This window comes from Rhipicephalus microplus, unplaced genomic scaffold (assembly GCF_043290135.1).
Source record: "Rhipicephalus microplus isolate Deutch F79 unplaced genomic scaffold, USDA_Rmic scaffold_13, whole genome shotgun sequence".
Lineage (NCBI taxonomy): Eukaryota > Metazoa > Arthropoda > Arachnida > Ixodida > Ixodidae > Rhipicephalus > Rhipicephalus microplus.
This window is the reverse complement of record NW_027464586.1, coordinates 33,870,245-33,889,613: the sequence shown is the minus strand read 5'-3', so window position 1 is coordinate 33,889,613 and position 19,369 is coordinate 33,870,245. Positions and strand designations below refer to the sequence as shown.

General features: G+C 48.9%; 1 pseudogene; it reads left to right on the top strand.

Annotated features, from left to right (window-relative positions):
- The first annotated feature begins 9,951 nt into the window (after nucleotides 1-9,951).
- Nucleotides 9,952-17,419, top strand: LOC119164597 (uncharacterized; annotated as a pseudogene).
- The last annotated feature ends 1,950 nt before the right edge of the window (nucleotides 17,420-19,369 follow it).

Sequence of the window (19,369 nt, the reverse complement as noted above, 5' to 3'; positions counted from 1 at the left end):
TGGCGCCACGCGCGGGGACTCCCGAGAGGTTTTCGCGCGCTGCGTCGGGAGTGGTCAGATACTCTCCGGGACAGCGAACGGTGAGCCACGCATTCTTCTCCGTCCGTCGACTCCCGTCACTCGGGGCTCGTCGGGCTTCGCTGACGGCGCCTCGCGCCCGATTCGAACGCTCACCTTTTGTTGCCCCGCTGCGTACGCACGGCCGAAGGGCGGTACGGTGTCCTAGTGCGTGGCCTCGCTGCGCCGACCCGTCTCCCTTCGAAGCCAACGCGAGCGCCTTTGCCCTCGCTCGAGCAACCGGGCCTTGGTCCCGGTGTCTCCGTGGATCACCTTTACCGTGTAGACGTGCTCGTGGCACCCTGTGTAGTACTTTGTGCCCGTGGCGTGGATAAGCCTACTTGCTTTCCCGCCGCGCCTTTTTGCGACGGGCTGTACTGCGTTTGGTGTTGCCACAATATAGTGTTGCGACTTTGAGCAGTATCGTGTTTCCCGCCACGGCGACGGTTAACGCGTGCCCTGCGGCTCGCTAAGACCGGACCCACGCTGGTGGCCGTACTCCTTCGGGATACGTGTACACCACCCTGGCGCCCAACGGGGTATCAAAAGCTCTAGCTTTTGACTGCTCTTAGCGAATCAGTTCGCCTGCGCGATTCGGGCTCGTCGCAACATGGCTGCTTCGCGGGATTTTTGTCCGTTGTCCCTTTTAGCGGATGCCGCGTTGCACAAGGAGGCCATTGCCTCTATTGACGGGAACCCTTCTGCACCCGTCCGTGTCGGCACCCCCTATTGCGGTGACGACACGAGGCGCCTAGCTGCTCCCTTTGGAGATGGCGCGTCCCTTCGGAATGGGCCTCTTGCCCTACCCGAACGTTACGCACAAGCGCCTCCGACTGCTAATGCGCCCTTCGGCATGCATGGCAGTTCGTCGGCACAGCGCTCGCAGTCGGTTCCCTGCGGAATTGACGGGGCGCAGGCCTTGGCCCTCGCCGACTTTTGCCCGCTATTAGCCGTGCAACCGACACTTCGAACGCACGCTGAGCAGGCGCCTGAATTGTCGATGGTGGCCGCACCAAGTGCGCCTTTGTTTCGACAACAGGCCAATCCCACAAGGAGCCTATTTTGCTCTGGGAATGGCGCTCAGGGCGGTGGTCTGTTTGAAACCGCCCCACTGATCGAGCTGGGCGACTGCTCGCCTTCGCTCGACCGCGCCCCTAACGCACCAACGGTTCTCTACGAAGTCGGTGCGATGACGCAGACGTTGCTGCAAAACGCCGTGCAGATGATCCAAGCACTCTCGGGAGCTGTGCAAACGCTTTCGGCTGGTCCGAAAAGCGGTCACCCCGCTGTTATGTTGCCTTTGCCAACCTACAGCGGATGCGGTGATCAGCTCACCGCCCGAGATTACCTCGACTCTCTGTCACGTTATCAGAGAGCGATGGGTTTGGATAATAAGGTGGTGCTCGAACGTGTTGTTCCAGCTGCACTGACTGACACGGCGGCGAGATGGTATCGGCTTACCGGTTACCATGCAGCAACCCTCGAGGAGTTTCGTGCGGTCTTTTTGCGCGAATTCCTACCCGCTGACTACGAAAGTAGGATGCGGCGAGAGCTCGAGCTCCGTACACAAGCTCCTGAGGAGTCTTTACAGGAGTATGTACGTGCGATGGATGAACTTATTTCTATCGCTGAGCCTCGAACGAGAAACGCGTCGAACGGGTGATACGGCAGGTACATCCGACTTTTTCGGCATACCTGCGCGGCGGCCGCTTCCGGGACTTGGAAGAGTTGGCCGCCGAGGCGAAGCGCATCCAAGGCGACATTCTCGCCGCGCGTGCCTATCGCCCGCCGCCGCCAGCCAGCGACGCCCTTGAGCCACGCTGCGCTTGGAGAGGGGTCATGACCCTTCCCCCAACGGCAACAGCCTCTCGGCGCCGCCTTTGCGGCTGCAGCCGGCTGTGCGTGGGAGTTGTGCGATCGCGCTCTTGATCCCTACACACATGAAAGGCAGGCAGTCTGTGCTGCACCACCTTAAACCTCCATACAGGGACGCTTTCCGACCCAACGTAATGTAGGAGGTGCGGCTCGCAGAAACGTATCTTACGATAACGTAGCGAGCCGATCACGACAGCTTGAAGCTGCTCCGTCTGGGAATACAGACCGTGATGGAGTGCGCTGTTACCGCTGCCGTGAAAGAGGGCACATAGCAAGGGAATGCACCGGATCCAGGCCTCCTGCGAGGCAGGGAAACGTGCTTCCGGGTCGTTCGTGAATGCACGACCGACCCAACCTTTGCTTCTTCCCTCTGCGTGCAGGGCAAGCACTTTTCTTGCTGATAAGCACGCGCCGTTCATTCCGGTCACCATTGCCGGCCGTGAATTTTCGGCGTTGCTGGACACGGGCGCTAGCACCTCGTTGTTTGACGAACAGGTGTTGTCCCACTTGCAGAAGCATTCAGTGCCCTTGCGGGACAGCCGAACGACATTCACCCTTGCGAAAGGCGTGGCCCATTCGGCAGGCGCTGCAAGGTTGACTGTCCGATGGGGAGATCGAATGAGACACTGCCGTCTTGTTCATCTTCCAGGGCTCAATGTTCCAGTGATTCTCGGTCGGAACTTTCTCCTTAAAACCGGTATCGTTGTGGACATTGCGAATGGCGACTATCGTGGTGGCCCATTTTGCCAACTCAAGCTGTTCATCAGCCCGCCGGCGCTTACCGTCGCCTTTGCGGCAGAAGCGTCGGAAACGTGCCCTGCGCAGAGTTCGGGGTCAAGCCCCCGCTCAACGCATTTGCCCTCTCACAGTCCCCTTCGGTAACGAGAGGTGCGGCACGAACCGTGTCGTGCGCCAACTCCGGGGTCGTAGCCTGGCGTTCCGTGCTCGTCGGCTCGAAACTCCTGCGTGGATCGACCAACACGACACGAAGAGGCACTACATCCTATGGTCGCTTGCGCGACTCAGTTGGATGAGGCACAGAAGGCTCGTCTGTCGACACTGTTATGTCAGTACGACGAGCTCTTCACCGATCAACCTGGCTGCACCGATTTAGTGAGCCATGTGATCGAAACTGGTGACGCGCTTCCCTTGAAGTGTAACCCCAGGCCCGTCAGTCTCACCAAAAGGCAGATTATCGATGGGTTGCTAGATGACATGCTTGCGGCTGGCATTATTCGCCGCTCGTCTAGCTCCTGGGCGTCTCCAATTGTGTTGGTGCCTAAGAAAGATGGCAGTCATCGTCTGTGCGTCGACTATCACCTTCTCAATGGAGTGACTCGTAAGGATGCCTATCCGCTCCCCACGATAAACTCCATCGTAAGTAACGTCTGGGTGGTGCACGGTACTTTACCACGCTTGACGCCTCTAAAGGTTACCTACAGATCCGGATGGGTAACCGTGACCAGTGTAAAACTGCGTTCACGTCCCACAGAGGGTTGTTCGAGTTTACTCGTATGCCCTTTGGTCTTTGCAATGCTCCTGCGACGTTTCAAAGACTCATGGACCGCGTCCTCGGGGAAGCAAAGTGGTCATACTGCATGTGCTATCTCGACGACATCGTGATTTATTCACGAACCTTCGAAGAGCACTTGGCCCATGTTGCCGATGTACTCAAGAGGGTGAGGACCGCCGGGATGACATTAAACCCCGCTAAGCTTCAATTAGCGCAGACCCGTGTTCAGTTGCTCGGGTTTATGCTGGGCGAAGGCTCCATACAGCCGGATCGGGATAAACTTCGAGCTATTCTCGAATTTCCCGTGCCCAAGGACGTACGTGGCCTTCGCCGCTTTCTAGGAATGATCAACTTTTACCGTTCTTTCATTCCGTCCTGTGCCCGACTGCAGGCGCCCTTGATCAAACTCTTGGGTAAGTCTGCTGAGTGGTAATGGGGACTTGAGCAGCAGGAGGCGTTTTGCCGACTGTCTAACGCCATAGCGGAGACAGCGCAGCTCAAGCTCTTCGACCTGACCAGAGCGTTCGTTGTACAAACTGATGCTAGCGATCTGGGTTTAGGAGCTGTTCCCCTACAGGAATACGATGGCGTGTTGCTGCCGTTGGCCTTTGCCAGCCGCTCCTTGGTCTCTGCGGAGAAAAATTATTCCGTGACCGAAAAGGAGTGCCTCGCCATCGTGTTTGCACTGCGGAAGTTTGACGTCTATCTTGATGGGACGAAATTCGTAGTGCAAACGGATCACAGTGCACTCAGCTGGCTGATGCGGCTCCGTGAGCCTGCCGGCAGGCTGGCGCGCTGGGCTCTCCTGATACAGCACTATGACTTTTCGGTGCAGTATCGAAAGGGGAGCACCAACGTGGTAGCTGATGCGCTATCTCGTGCCCCACTGTCGGCCGAGGACCTTGATCCCGGTGCGACAGCCGCCAGCGTGATATGCGATGGACCTTGATCCCGGTGCGACAGCCGCTAGCCGTGATATGGGCAGCCGCTAGCGTGCTCATATCACGGCTAGCGGTGCCTTAGCACTTGCAAGCGTCGGGGGTGAAACAGCAGCTTCGCCGCCATTCGGCGTGAAGGGTGAGTCCCCATGCGGACAAACCTTGGCTGCTAACCAGGTAAGCGGCGCACCGCGAAGCGGCCGAGCGGGGGAGCTTTTCGAAGGCCACAAGGCCGAGAGCGAACCCGTAACGCCGACTCAAGTGGTTGTTGCTGCGGTCCTGAGTGGGCGCGATACCAGACACCCCCATTTTGGGAGAATGGGCATCGCTTTCAGCAGATAAGAGCTTCTGAAGACCCAGCAAAGTGACCCGTTTTGTCGCGAAATGTGCGACGGTCTCAGAGAGATGGAGCGCCGTGACGCTGCTTGTCCTGCAGCGGGCGCGAATATGGGGCTCGAACCAGCGTGCGTCGCTGAGTCCCCGGCATCTTCATATTTGCTGGACCATGACGGGCTCCTGCTGAATTATAAAGCCACTACTGACGAGTCCATAGACCCGTTTAAGGTGGTTATGCCCAAAAGTCTGAGAGCCGCACTGTTGCGATCCTCTCACGACGAACCCATGGCCGGTCACCTGAGTGGCTCGAAAGTTTTTGCAAAACTGAGCCGCGTTGTGACCTGGCCCGGCATGAAGCGAGACAATTTTCGCTATTGCCGTTCTTGCCGCGTCTGTCAAACGGTGAAATCAAGGGGTGGCAAACCGCCCGGTCTGATGAAACCGATTGTCAGTGAGCGTCCGTGGCAAGTGGCCATCTGCGATCTAATGGGACCATTTCCCAGAAGTAAGCTAGTAGGGGTTCATTCACCTGATGGTAGTCGTTGATCACTTTTCGAAAGGGGTGGAACTTTTCCCACTTCGAAAGGTGACAGCGCGAGCGGTGCTTGAGAAGCTGCAGGAAGTGTTTTGCCGGTTCGGCTTCCCGGAAAGGCTCATCACTGACAATGCTTCGTATTTTACCGCTTGGGTGTTTGGTGGCACGTGCCGTTCCCTCGGAATTGATCACTGCACCACTTCACCGTACCATCCCCAGTCCAATTTGACGGAGCGCGTCAATCGTACGCTCAAACCGATGTTGTCGGCCTTTGCCGAAAGTCAAAGGGACTGGGCAGACCATTTGAGTGAGCTCGCGTTCGCTATTCGAACATCCGAGAGTCGCTCAACTGGTTTCTCGCCCGCCTTCTTAAATTTTGGAAGGGAGTTGGCAAATCCGGTGACTAGCGCCACTCAATGCCAGCTCGTGGACGAGGAGGCGCCGGCAGACTGCTCTGCTTACGCGTCGGCACTTCGGGACAGACTTTGTCGAGCTTTTTGCAAAGCAAAGCAAAGTTTGGCGTCGGCCAGGGCTCAGCAGAAGGCCCAATATGAGCGCAAGCATCGCGACCTAGTTTTTGAAGTGGGCGATCTTGTCCTGAAGCGCAACCACGCTCTTAGCGATGCCAGTAAGGGGTTCTCAACCTCGCTCGCTCCTAAGTGGCTTGGTCTGTACCGAGTGGAGAAAGCTTGCACTCCACTCGCGTACTTGCTGAAAGATCCCCATACGGGAAAACTCAGTCGTGCCCATATCGCAGACCTGAAACCCTGTGTGTCACGGTCTGACGAGCTCGCGCCAGAGCCCTGCGTCACTTCGCGCCAGCAACGAGGCACACCCGGAGCGGCGGACCGCATTCGGACCCCGCACCGGTATAATCTGAGGAAGCGGTCACCTTTGTGATTTCGCGCCGGACGGCGGACTTCTCCGCAACCGAAGGCCCTCAGTTTACTGTCTAGCCTCAGTATAGGGACTCTGGTATAGGTTAGCTTCTTTACGGCCTTTTCTCGTAAAGAAGTTGACCCCGCCCTGTCTGCTGTTAGTGTTTTTTTAAGTGTTTATGTGTATTTTATGTTTCTTTTGTCTAATAATAAGTGTTATTTGTATTTTATGTTTTTTTGCCAGATGTTGAGTGTCATTTTGCTCTGTTGTTACTTTTTTTTCCGTGTTCATTTCGTCTACCGCGAAGGGAGCTGTGTGTGACCTTGAGTGTCGGTGCTGGCCGGAAGAGAGAGACGAAGGACGCTTTGCGCCTACGCTGGCGCAGCTGTCGGCAGTGTGTGTGTGCGTGTTTCTGTGCGTGTGTGGGTGCGTGACGCTTCGGTGCGAGCCCGCGAAGAGTGCGTCATGGCTTTTCCCCCATCGACGCGGACACTGGAGGTGCTGGGGGGGGGGGGGTGGCATTGACCCTCTGATGTCAGACCATCTGGCTATGCCAACACCACCTAGACTTTTTTTCAAGGCCTCGGCTAGCCTCCGTCTCGTCAACGTGACGTCACTGCTGTGAGATCTGTGAGAAAGCAACGCTCGACTGGCTGAGGTCGGAATGGCTTGCGGATTCTGTTCGCCAAATAGACAGACAATCTTTTTTGCTTCGAAACAAGTTTTCAGTAGGCAAACTGTAGAAAATTATTACCTACTGTCTAACAAAAAAAGCTTAGCAATATTCTATCTTTCAAATGGTGTACTTATTTACTTAATTTATTCACGTTTTGAACATTTTTGTGCACAGCCGAGCGAAGTTGGCAGCGCATGACAGTGCGTCTGGCCACATTGATCTTACGTGCTCGCTTGCTCTGCTGGCTGTTGTGGTTGATGATGATGATGATGAACCTTCAGCTTTGCTTGCACTCGCCCACAAAGGGGGATCGGCCAAGAACCGGGTGGCAGGATCATCAAATGTGCTAATTCAGGTAGTCTCGTAGCCGTAAATAATAACAATAGGCTAAGAGGGTAATCTCTTTGTTGCCCTTATGTACTCGCACACAGCAGAGAAAACCTCCTTGTGGCTATAACCTAATTTAATCCCTCCGAAGGATAAAATCAGTTCCACGCTTATTTTTAAACCTAGCTTCTCAATTGGTTCGACCAGGTATCTTTTCCTTTGATAAGCATAACGTTGACAGGATAAAAAGAAATGATCTATTGATTCCGATTCCTTGCAAAAGAGACACAACGGAGATGCTGTTAGTCCAGCTTTATGTAAATAGTAATTCAGATGCGGAATTCTGCATCGTAATCTGGTGATTGTAATTTCTAACTGCCGAGATACACACCACTGTTTGTTCCAGCAATATCTTAGATGTACGAAGTCTCTGACTTTATCCAATGATAATTTTTCTATTTCTTTGTGCAAACAAGCCTTTCTATATCTGAGTGCTGTTACGTAGGCGAAATCAGGTAAAATAGGTAAAAATGGTCCGCTTAAAGATGCTTTGGCTAACGAGTCTGCCATCTCATTTGGATAAATCCCGCAGTGGCCGGGTATCCATAGCAAGTGAAATTTTTTCAGGTTTTCTGGTAATAAACTGCTAATCATACTCAATAATGTCAAATTTTTTGCTGTAGATAGTGCAGTGCATAGTGACAGAGAATCGGTAAGTATGACCGCTTCTGATTCGCTTGCAGGAAGTTTACGGAGTGCTAGAATTATAGCAAATAATTCAGCGAGGAATATAGGCGTGTAATCTGGTAATCTAACTGAGAAAGACCAGTCGAGAGAAGTACAGAAGATGCTTATTCCAGCCTTTTCGTTCAATACGGATGCACCCGTCGCAATAATGTTGTTTATGGACAGATGAGTCAAGTAATCTTTTAACCGAATATTTAAATATTGAAGGGGCAGTTGTTTCGCATTAGAGGGGAATACATCATCAAATTTAATTTCAAGTTTTGAATTAGGTGTCTTCGTTATGCAAATCTGATAAATATTTACATTGGGAGGCTCTAGCAACGCTTGGACGAACCTAATCTGAGGGGAGTGTAGTATAGACCACTGTGTTCCAAAGAATGCGGTTGGTTCTTGAATAAAAACGTATGAAGCTTGTCGCAGAGGCGAGTTGTATATTTTTAAGAAAGTTTGAACGGTAAGTATTCTAAACCGAGTTAACAAAGGTGGAAGGCGCGCTTCCACATACAAAACATTATTTGCCACAAATTTTGGGAGTCCAAGACACAAGCGCAAAGCTTCTCTTTCTAATAATATTAATTGTATCATCTTGTAAGCCGCGCTGCCTGAAAATAATACACACCCGAATTCTATAATAGGCCACACATACATGTTGTAAATCATTATCAATGAACTCTTACGCAATCCTATTTTTCTGTTTCCCCATTTGCGTAACCACCCCAAGGCACGTGACGCTTTACAGCCAACCTCGTCTATATGGCTTTTCCAATTTAGCGTCCTATTATATACGATGCCTAGGTATTTCAGGAAATTGACTTGGGGAATGAGCTCGGTACGATGCATCAGGGAAATGTTGACACGATTCTTAAAAGAGAATAGCAAAAGCGCACTTTTTTGACGTTCAATGACATATCCCTATCGGAAAAATTGCCATGGTGGATACTGGAAAACATGGTGGGAGTAGTGGAAATAATAGTGGGCATGGTGGAAATTATGATGGCTATGGTGGGACGTAGTGGAAAATATGGTGGTTATGCCGGGACATACTGGGTGGCATGGTGTACAGATGATGGGTAAAGTGAAAATGATGGTGGAAAGCAGAGGCTAGATAGTGGGCAATAATGGGACACTCTGCCCACCATTGCGATAATGCTGGGAAGCCCTATACATATTGTGGGTGGTGCTTATTATGGTGGGCTACATGGTGTACCAAGCTGAGAAACTCTTCCCACCATTGCGATAATGGTGGGAAGCACTAAGCAGATGATGGGTGCTGCTTGTTACGGTGGGCCACATGCTGTACCAAGCTGAGAAGCTCTGCCCACCATCGCGATAATGCTGGGAAGCAGTAAGCAGATAATGGGTGGGCTTATACAGCGGGCAATTCATATAGTGTACCAAGCTGGGATCTGTACACTACATGTTCTACCACCATGATTTCCACCAAAGGTTGGGCCTACTGACCGGGCCCGTACAATTGTGTTTTCCGTGCTTCCGGGTTTCAGAATACACGATTACGACGATTAAGTACGACAGTACAGCGCAGCAGTATGACATCAATTAACCTAAATGAAGCATTTTTCATTGTGTGTGGTGTCCACTCAAGAAGCAATAAACATCGATGCGACGCGATTAAAGCACTCCCAGAGAACGTAATTAAGTGTCTTCTCACCGACAGCCGCCGGTCGCACTCGCCGGCACTTCTCTAGCTCTTGTACGAGAACTCAGACGTGGCAATTCGTGTGCTTGGTGAACCAATATGATAGCGTAATGTTTCTGGCACACTGCATTCGTTTTGGCCAAGCCGTTATGTAGTTGTTACTTTAGCCAAAGAGCTACAGCATTGCGCTGGCGCGACCGCCCTCTACACTGTGCGAAAAGCATCCCAATACTCAATCAAATAAATTAGGCGGGCGTATCTATAGAATGAGCCTAGAAGCGTCATAAAGCGTGAGCAGATGTCGCCCTTTAGAACGAGCGCGAAACGGATATTAAACTTGGCAGACTCCGCCGGCAAACTGTTGCTGCTCCCCAGTCCAACTTGTTTTTTTTTTCTTGAAGTTGTGAATTGTAAAAAAATAGCACTAGTGCCATTAACATAGTGGCAATCGTTACAGGCCGCAGTTGCTTGTGTTTAATAAATGTGCAATTTTGAGTAGCAGGTGTAGATCTTGTCTATGTTGTGTACACGACAAACATAACTCAAGTTGAGCCTTAGGTTTGTATGCTAACTAAGTATTTAACACACAATAATCGTCATGTTGGTGTGGCGCAGTGGTCAGCGTCTTTGAATGGGAATCCGCAGGTTGCACGTTCGATCCTCCGTGGTGCCTTGTTTTTTTTTTTTTTTACGGGACGGGTGTTTTTTTATACCGTTTTTATAGAATTCTTTTTTATTTTTTGTGGCAGCTCGTCACGGTGATTCTGACGTCATTTCGCGCTCAAGTGTTGCCGACACTGCAGCACCCACCATACCCACCATGCACCATGGTGGGCGTTTCCCACCATTCACCCACTACATTAATCCACTATAATGGTGGGTGGTGGTTTCCACCATGCCCACCATTCGTTTTTTTCCGATAGGGATGGATATTGTCAAGCCATCCTTCTAGCATGTTCATGTAATTCTGTAATGCCTGATACAATGAGTTCAGATCACTGTTTGTTGCGAAGAAAGCAATATCATCTGCATATACGTAAATTTGGATATCCTGATGAGCTGGAATGGAACTTAGTAATATGTTGAATAACACCGGAGATAATACTGAGCCCTGAGGTACACCTCGTGTCTGCTTATATTTTTTAGAAGAGCATCCATCCAAGAAGCAATAAAATTCTCTGTCTTTCACAAACTCTGTAATCCATGCTGTTATATATTTTGGAAAGCGATAGTCTTGCATCTGCTGGATTAGGATAGGATATTTCACTTTGCCGTACGCTTTAGCTAAGTCTAGAGTGCCTAGTGCACATTATTCGCGGCGATGCCGAGCCAGCTGTATGCGACTTTCCAAATCCACATGTGCACACCAAATGGAGTATCCCGATCTAAAGCCAATTTGTCTAGGGTTTAGTATTGTATGTTCATTGATGTAATTTAATATGCGGGCATTTAAGACTCTCTCTACAAGCTCGACCAGGTTATATGTCAATGAAATAGGCCTCATGTTTTCCAGAGTAAACTCCATTCCCTGTTTCTTAAGTATCGGAATTATTTTGGAAAGCTTCCAATCGGCCGGAATCCAAGAATTTTTCAGTGAATAATTAACTATATTATGGATTTCATGTGGCGATATTTCGTATAGCACTTTAATCATTGTAGAGGTCACCCCATCAGGTCCGGGAGCAGCGGGCGGTAAGCTCTTCATCACATCCGCCAGTACAGCTAATGATACCTCCTGGAAATAACAATCCACCCTTAATTTCACCATGGACTTTGGCATAATTGTCGTAAACCTGGTTTGCAAGCCTTTAGCAATATTTTCCAAGAATTCAGAGAGTTCGCGAGGAGACATAATGTTGGAATGACTGCTTTCTGTATGTGGAATCATTTTTCTCGCATGTAAAAACCTGAAAAGCATTTTCTTATTTTTAGACTTAGACAGATAATAAAATTTATTCATATCATAGTCTTCTTTTGTTTTGTGCACTAGACGCTTAAAATCGGCGGCCATGAATTTATAATCACTCCAATTTTTGGGGCATTGGTTAATTAACAGCTTTTTCCAAGCTGCTTTTCGCTTTCTATACCCCCTGACACATTCTAGATTCCACCACGGGCTAAAAAATCCCACTGTGTTCGAGTTTACAGTAAACGTTGAATTTTTTAGTGATCGTTTCAACACCGCACATAGACTCATAGCTCTGAGGTCTTCCTGCATTTCCTCGCGCAATGTTAACGTAGATTTTAAGTCTTTTTGTAGTTTAGCATAATTTACGAATGAGCCAACTTTCCCTGCCAAACTAAACCTCGGGAACTTAATTTCAAACGTAATGGGAAGGTGGTCACTGTTTGTAGCCCAATCTAATATATTCCACGAGGATATGCTTAAAGTGGAGCTGGAAAATGTTAAATCAATAGTCGATTTAGAGTTACCTCTTACAAATGTAGCAACGTGTGAGTTCAAGCAGAAAAAGTTATTATCGAGCGTCCATTCCCACAAACGTCTTCCGCATACATCAGATTTGAAGCCCCAAGACACATGGTGTGAATTGAAATCACCACACAGTACCATTTCTTTTCTGCATGAAGCTACCATAACATCGAGGCACCTCGTGTCTTGAAATCCCGCAGGAAAGTATACATTTGCAAAAGAGAAAGGCGTGCAGTCTGGCAGTGTTATGTCTAACACCAGAATTTCGTAATTCGTATCCATACACTGATACGATATCTTGGCTCTGTGACTAAATTTAGTTGATATTAAGAAAGCCAGATCGCCACCTCACTCGGCCGATCCAGTCGTATTAATCGACAATTTTTTATGTAAAATTTTTTACCGTTACCAAGCCAGGTTTCCTGAATGGCAATTATGTCGGGAGAAATTTGCGAAGAAATATATTGTAAATCTGTAGTTGCCGACCAAATAGACCGGCAGTTCCACTGCAGAATTTTTAGGGAACCTATTTTGATGCTATACCGGCAGAAGAAACTGCCTGATCGAGAATATCTTTTTTCAAGAAATCATTTTTCCAAAGGTTCTCAAAGAAGTCTTTCTTTGACAAGTATTTCTTGGATTTTGGGTTCTGAGAAGACTTTTTAGAAGGGGGAGATCTGTTACGTTTCAAAGTTCTTAGAGATTCTGTGTCCATATCTGTAAAGTCTCCTGAATCATCTGTTACAGGTTCTGACTCAGCCTGAACTCTATTTTTTTGAAGGTCCTGCTTTCGGAGAGATAGATCTATGATTGACTGTCTGATTTTCCTCCTCTGTACCCCTTGAAATCAACAGAGCGTGCGAATCCCGATTTTGCCCTGAAACTGTACCAATGATTTGTGTCAGCTGTTGTGTTAACATATCAGCCAAGGCTTCAAAAAGAGTAGCTGCCAGTCGCTGCATTGCCTCTTCAGTGGACTTTTCAATAGCCTCAGTTATCGACTTTGCGAGCGATGCATCCATTGCCGCTGTGTGCCGGGATGTTATGCCTGCGTAACCTTTCGATCTTTCATGCATTTCTGCTACCACCTCCCTCCTAGAGCAACGCCTGCGTTCTATGATTTCTAGAACACCTATTTCTCTTTCTTTTGCGCCAGATTCAGCAGAGTCTGCAGGGTGCGCTCCATTACACAAGCAGCACATCTGGTCATCGGATTTGCAATCGTAGCTGTCATGACTCTCTCCGCACAGACGACATCTAGCCTGTGATCTGCATCCTTCATGCTGTGGCCGAATCGCCAACATTTTGAGCACTGCAAAGGTTTCGGGGAAAGTGGTTCTACTTTGTAGATTAGTGGTCATGCCTTAATTTCTGTTGGCCTAACTCTTCCTGCAAAGGTTACTATAACTGCTTCAGTAGGCGATTTCGTTTTATCGGTCGTTCGGGTGCATCGATAGACTGAAACTGCCCCAGCTACAGCAAATAAGTCAAGAATTTCTCGAGGTGCCAGACTCGTATCCACCCCACGGACTATGCCCTTCGTACATGCAAGATGAGCTGGAATAAACGGGCTCACCGGCTGTGCAGCAAATTCAGAGCAATTCAGAAGCTCTCGGACGCAATCCTGGTCTGCAGAGCAGCACAGGATGTGGTTGTAGGCTAGTTGCATTTTGTTACCGCTCACGCTGTTTTTTCTTTTTCTTGTGCTGTGTGAGCATGGTTGGGTAAACTACGCAATATGCCTGGATGCTGCTGTGCACCGGTGTGCAACTCTAACTATGCTCATGGACCTAAAGCGCGCGTCTATCGGTTTCCGATGGACGCCGACCAAAGAACCGCATGGACGAGAGCGATCCCTCGCAAGGATTTTGCGCCCACAAACTACACTGTGGTAAGTGCGTTCTTTCACTTGTCGCAGGTGCCTATACGCATGTGTAAACTCACTCAGCTATGCAACTAAAAACCTTTCAATTTTCATTATTTGTGAGCTATGCCTTCGGGGCACTTCCAGCATATATTACGAAGGACATGAGACACGCAGTATTAGTATTCGTGCTGTTTGCCTAATTTTTATTTTCGCGTGACCAGTTTTGACAAACAGGTACTTTCCTCGCAATCTCGCGCCTAGCTGATGACCCGAGTCGCTCTAAATGGACTGCAGCGCCTGATCAAATCCTATGAGAGTTGGATTTATTAAACAGCGCTCGCCTGTTGGGCCGCCTAACAAGGCATTGCTACTATGATAATGCCTAATAATACAGCCACATTTTCTGATTTGTAGTTGACGAATGTCCACTAACTTTTTCTTGCTTGATTTTTGTGCTATAAGCTCTGTTTAATTTTTCTTTTTTTTTCAGGTGTGTGAGAAGCGCTTTCATACAAGTGATTTTGTGACCACGTGGACCTATCAAGATGAGAAAACCGGACGAGTACTTGAAGTTCCTCTCCAGCTGAGACCACTCAAGCCTGGTGCTATCCCGAGCCTATTTTCAAACTGCCCTTCGTATCTTTCTCGTCCTACTACTGTTGTCCGGGAAGGTCCTGAAGAGAAGCGACTTCGTCTAGAGGGAGAATCGCTACAGAAGGCAATAAGGCAGTCCGCTGAAGCTCACAAAGAGAAGAAAAAGAATAACATCAGAACTTTTGAAGACTTGCTCACCGCTTTGACAAGTTTCCAGACAAACACCTTCTGGACAAAACTTGTTACTCACGACAAAGTCCTCTTCCTAAATTTCGATTCTCAAGAAGCTCCAACTGTACGTTTTTCTGTGACAGTGTCAGCTGATTTGATTGTGAAAGTGTTCGTTGGTGACGTGCAGCTTAACAAGCTTGGGACCCTCGTGCTTCCTGTTTATTTGTGTGATCTGCGGGAAATCGACAAGGTCCTTATTGCTGTGCAAAGTTTGGCAGGAAACTTCTCCGACAGCGAAGAACGCTTGCAGATTGTCATGAAGAAGACAGTGAAAACACTGGATGAACTAGCGTCACAAAGTTTCCCACATGAGTGGAAAGTGGAAGTTGTCAAGTTCGTAAAACAGCAAGTCGGCATTTTACTGAGCAGAACTTCGAGATACCCTGTGGACTTGCTGGTATTTGCTAGCCTTGCGTTCACAATATCTCCACATGCGTACAGATTTATTAGGTCCACATCAAAGTTGAAACTTCCACATCCAGACACAATTAGACGATGCTTGTGGGTCATACCGTGTGAACCCATGCTCTCGGCAACAAGATGCTTTATTTATGTCGTATGCAAAGAGGCTGGCCGTAGGAATGGATGACCATGAAAAAACTGTGACGCTTGTCATGGACGAAATTCATCTGCAGCCCTACATTGACTACAAAGGTGGTGGTCTAGTAGGAATGGCTACAAACAGTCAAAACGCAGCAAAAACTGCATATGTGTTTATGATTCAAAGCCTCCTGTCGTCAAGCAAAGACGTAGTGCACATCCTTCCAGTGGCGAAAATAGATGCAATACAGCTGCATCAATTTCTTCGTGAGCTCATTAATGGGCTGGAGGCAACATGCTTTCGAGTAATCGCGGTTGTTTCAGACAACAACTCCATCAATGGGAAAGCAATGTCATTTTTTTCAGAGCCACGGAAGGTTGATACGGTCTACAAGCATCCATCAGACCAATCAGGACCACTGTTTTTTTATTTTAGATTCTGTTAATGTTTTAAAATGCATACGAAACAATTGGCTTAACCAGCGTGACAGTGGTAAATGTATGTTTTTTTCCAGACATCAATGAACTATCTGACAAGCCGTGCGTGCTAACAGCTTCATTCAACACGCTGCTAGAGCTCCATGAAAGACAAAGAAATGAGCTTGTACGACTTGCTCCAACATTGTCTTTGAAGGCACTGAAACCTTCGAACTTAAAGCGACAAAACATGAAACTTGTTCTCAAGATGTTCAACAGTTTCACAATCGCAGCTCTCAACAGTGCACAAGCAGCAGAACTGCAGCATGCCAAAAGCACGGCCAATTTTATCAGCACTGTCGTAATGTGGTGGCGCATAGTGAATGTTAAGACGCCGGATAAAGGGAGGCACCTTCGAGATGACTTACAAGAGCCCATAAAGGCAGTTTGTTGCCCCCAAGTTGAGTTTTTGAACAAAATAGTCAGTCGGCTCGACTACTGGAAAAGCCTCAAGCATGACACTGGTCATTTCAGTCATGAGACGCACAATGCATTGCGTCACACGTCTCTTGCTCTTGTTCAGGTGACAAGCTACTGTTTTGAAAAGCTTGGATTCAGGTACGTCTTACTGGGGAAATTCCAGTCGGACTGCCTTGAAGACAGGTTTGGCAGGTACCGACAGTTAAGTGGCGCACAGTACCATATCTCCATATGGCAGATGTATGAAGCGGAGCACAAATTGAGGCTGCGGAAGGTCCTCGAGCTGCCAGAGAGTGACGAGATTCCTCTATGTGCCTCCACTGATGAATTTCGTGATGCTCTAAAGCAATTCCAGATAGTAGTTGGAGAAGAGGACATTGCTGCAAAGCAGCACTCACTTCCAGCTACAACTTATGTCGCTGGTTATTGCGTACATGCTGCACTCAAGAAGCTTAAATGTGCATTCTGTAAAGAGAATCTAGTTGTTGAGAGTAGGACTCTTACAATTGAGGCAGACGAGCTCATAACGAGTATCACAAGAGGTGGACTTAAGTTTCCCCTAGCCATCGTTGTGAACACCGTACTGATGATGAATATTGTTCTCGAGAAACTGACAAGTGAAAAACATGCAGACAAATTTTATGCCTGTGAAAAGCAGAAAGAACTGCTTGTTTCAATTACAACACTCTTCCTTGAGTGGAATGAAGACTTTGATGTTTGTGACAAGGGCCATACGCCACATGTTGTGATGGGGAACATACTTAGTGCAGCAGCCAACACTTTGTCAAACAACCTTTGCAAACGAGAAAACAACAAGCTGTCTGAAGCCAAAGCAGCTAAAGGGAAACTGAAGACACTCCAGGCGTAATCTCTCGCACATGACTGATGATTTGTTTTTTGTGTTTATAAAGCCAAATCGTTTGAGCTCCCAGTTTCAACACCTTCTACAAGATTATTTTAAATATGTTAAAAGCTTCATCTCCACAATTCTTTTAAAGTATTGTCACCTTTTTTCCTTTTGCTGTGAACATTGCCTTTCTTTTGGCTCTTGAGCTGTTATGTGGAAGAATCATTTGAAGATTTAAATAGATCATATCTAACCCATTTCGTGTGTGTTCAATTACATCTACTGAAAATAAGTCAACTAAGTGTCGAAAAGATTTTACAGGTAATGTCATGTTTGCTTTATTTTACTTTTTATGAAAATATCGTATGTGAAAAACTTCGCATGAATCCTCGTTCAATGGTTTTATTTTATTGTTGGTTTGTTTTTAAAAGCATTTTATATAATAAAACATGCTGTCTTGTTTTCACACAAATCTTCTGGTCCATTTACTGAAATGCAAAATAGACCCTCCAATGCCTTCAAAAACGTTACATAAACCAACGAGTCAGATAACGCGCCTTACTTCAGTATAATCATAACTCACTGAGGCACACTTTCTCACGTGTGATATTATAGCCAATAGACTTATTTTCGTTTCCTGTTACCACTGCTCTGCTGCTAGGTGTGAACTTGTCCATTGCACGATGAGCTCATCACAAGGTTCTGCTTCAATTGTAAATATAGGTGTAAATATCAAAAACGTTTCGGGGTCTATAACATTTACACCTGTTGCTAACAAAAATTCCTTCTAGGCAGGCCCGTAGCCAAAAATTAATTTTTCGGATGGTGGGGCACCTGTTGAAGTCCTTGACAAACTCCTATTTTCACTATTTATTCTCAGTAAAACAGCCCCCTCCATCCGGATTTCGTGGGGGGGAGGGAAGGGGGCATCCTAACCCCTCCCCCCTGGCCACGGGCCTGCTTCTAGGTGTACATCTCTGAGAGAAAAAAAATGCTACGAGTGCAACTGGGCCGCGGAACGACAAAACGTAAACGTGTGCCGGTCATTTGAGTGAAGCCAGCTTCCAGGCAGATCTCACACTGATGACGTCACGTAGTCTTGCGGAGGCCTGAAAAAAAGTCTAGGTGGTGTTCGCTATGCTCTGCTCTCTGCCGTCGTCGAAGAATCCCTGCTGCCTTTCCCACCATGGCTCCTGCGCGAAGCCAGCTGAAAGCAGCTATATGCTACCGGCCAACGCCAGGGCGCCTCGCAGCCAATTTTGGTTCGGCCTCCCTGACCACTGGAGAGGCCCGGCTTCCCGCAACGTCCAGCTCCGTCATCGAGCCAGAAATGCGGGGCCTCCGAACAACCGAAGCGGCTTTTCGTCGGACTCGCGGCTTATCAAGAGCAGCAACAAGCCATCAGTGAGCCCCCTCCCGTACCTCTGACCCCTCCGCGCAGTGGACGCTATCCCGCTTCAGCACCCCGAACACTAGTCCCACTTTTCTGTGCTCCCTTCCGCAGTTATTTTTATAGTGTCATGCGTTTATTTCGTTATTTATGTTTTGTTTCTCCTTGGTAATCATTTTTTAGCAGCAGTAGCAGGGCTGGACTGAGGTAAGCTGTCGCTCAAAGCAGTGTCATTTTAACTGCATGGGTGACGTCCGGCTGCCTTTTGCAGACCGGTAAGGGGCAAATTTAGGAGAGGGGGGGTGTGGGAATTGAGGCGAGCCCGCTGCCTTTGCGCGGGCTTTGCGCGTTCTCATGTCCCGACATGTCTGCCCTCCTTTGCTGTCTGCCGTAGTGGGAGAGCAGAGTGACGTTTAACTCCCTCACCCGGAAGCGGATGTTGACTGTGGCGCCGCGCGCGGGGACTCCCGAGAGGTTTTCGCGCTCTGCGTCGGGAGCGGTCAGATACTCTCCGAGACAGCAAATGGTGAGCCACGCATTCTTTTCCGTCCGCCGACTCCCGTCACTCGGGGCTCGTCGGGCTTCGCTGACGGCGCCTCGCGCCCGATTCGAACGCTCACCATTTGTTGCCCCGCTGCGTACGCACGGCCGAAGGGCGGTACGGTGTCCTAGCGCGTGGCCTCGCTACGCCGACCCGTCTCCCTTCGAAGCCAACGCGAGCGCCTTTGCCCTCGCTCGAGCAACCGGGCCTTGGTCCCGGTGTCTCCGTGGATCACCTTTACCGTGTAGACGTGCTCGTGGCACCCTGTGTAGTACTTTGTGCCCGTGGCGTGGATAAGCCTACTTGCTTTCCCGCCGCGCCTTTTTGCGACGGGCTGTACTGCGTTTGGTGTTGCCACAATATAGTGTTGCGACTTTGAGCAGTATCGTGTTCTCGCCACGGCGACGGTTAACGCGTGCCCTGCGGCTCGCTAAGACCGCACCCACGCTGGTGGCCGTACTCCTTCGGGATACGTGTACACCACAACCTTT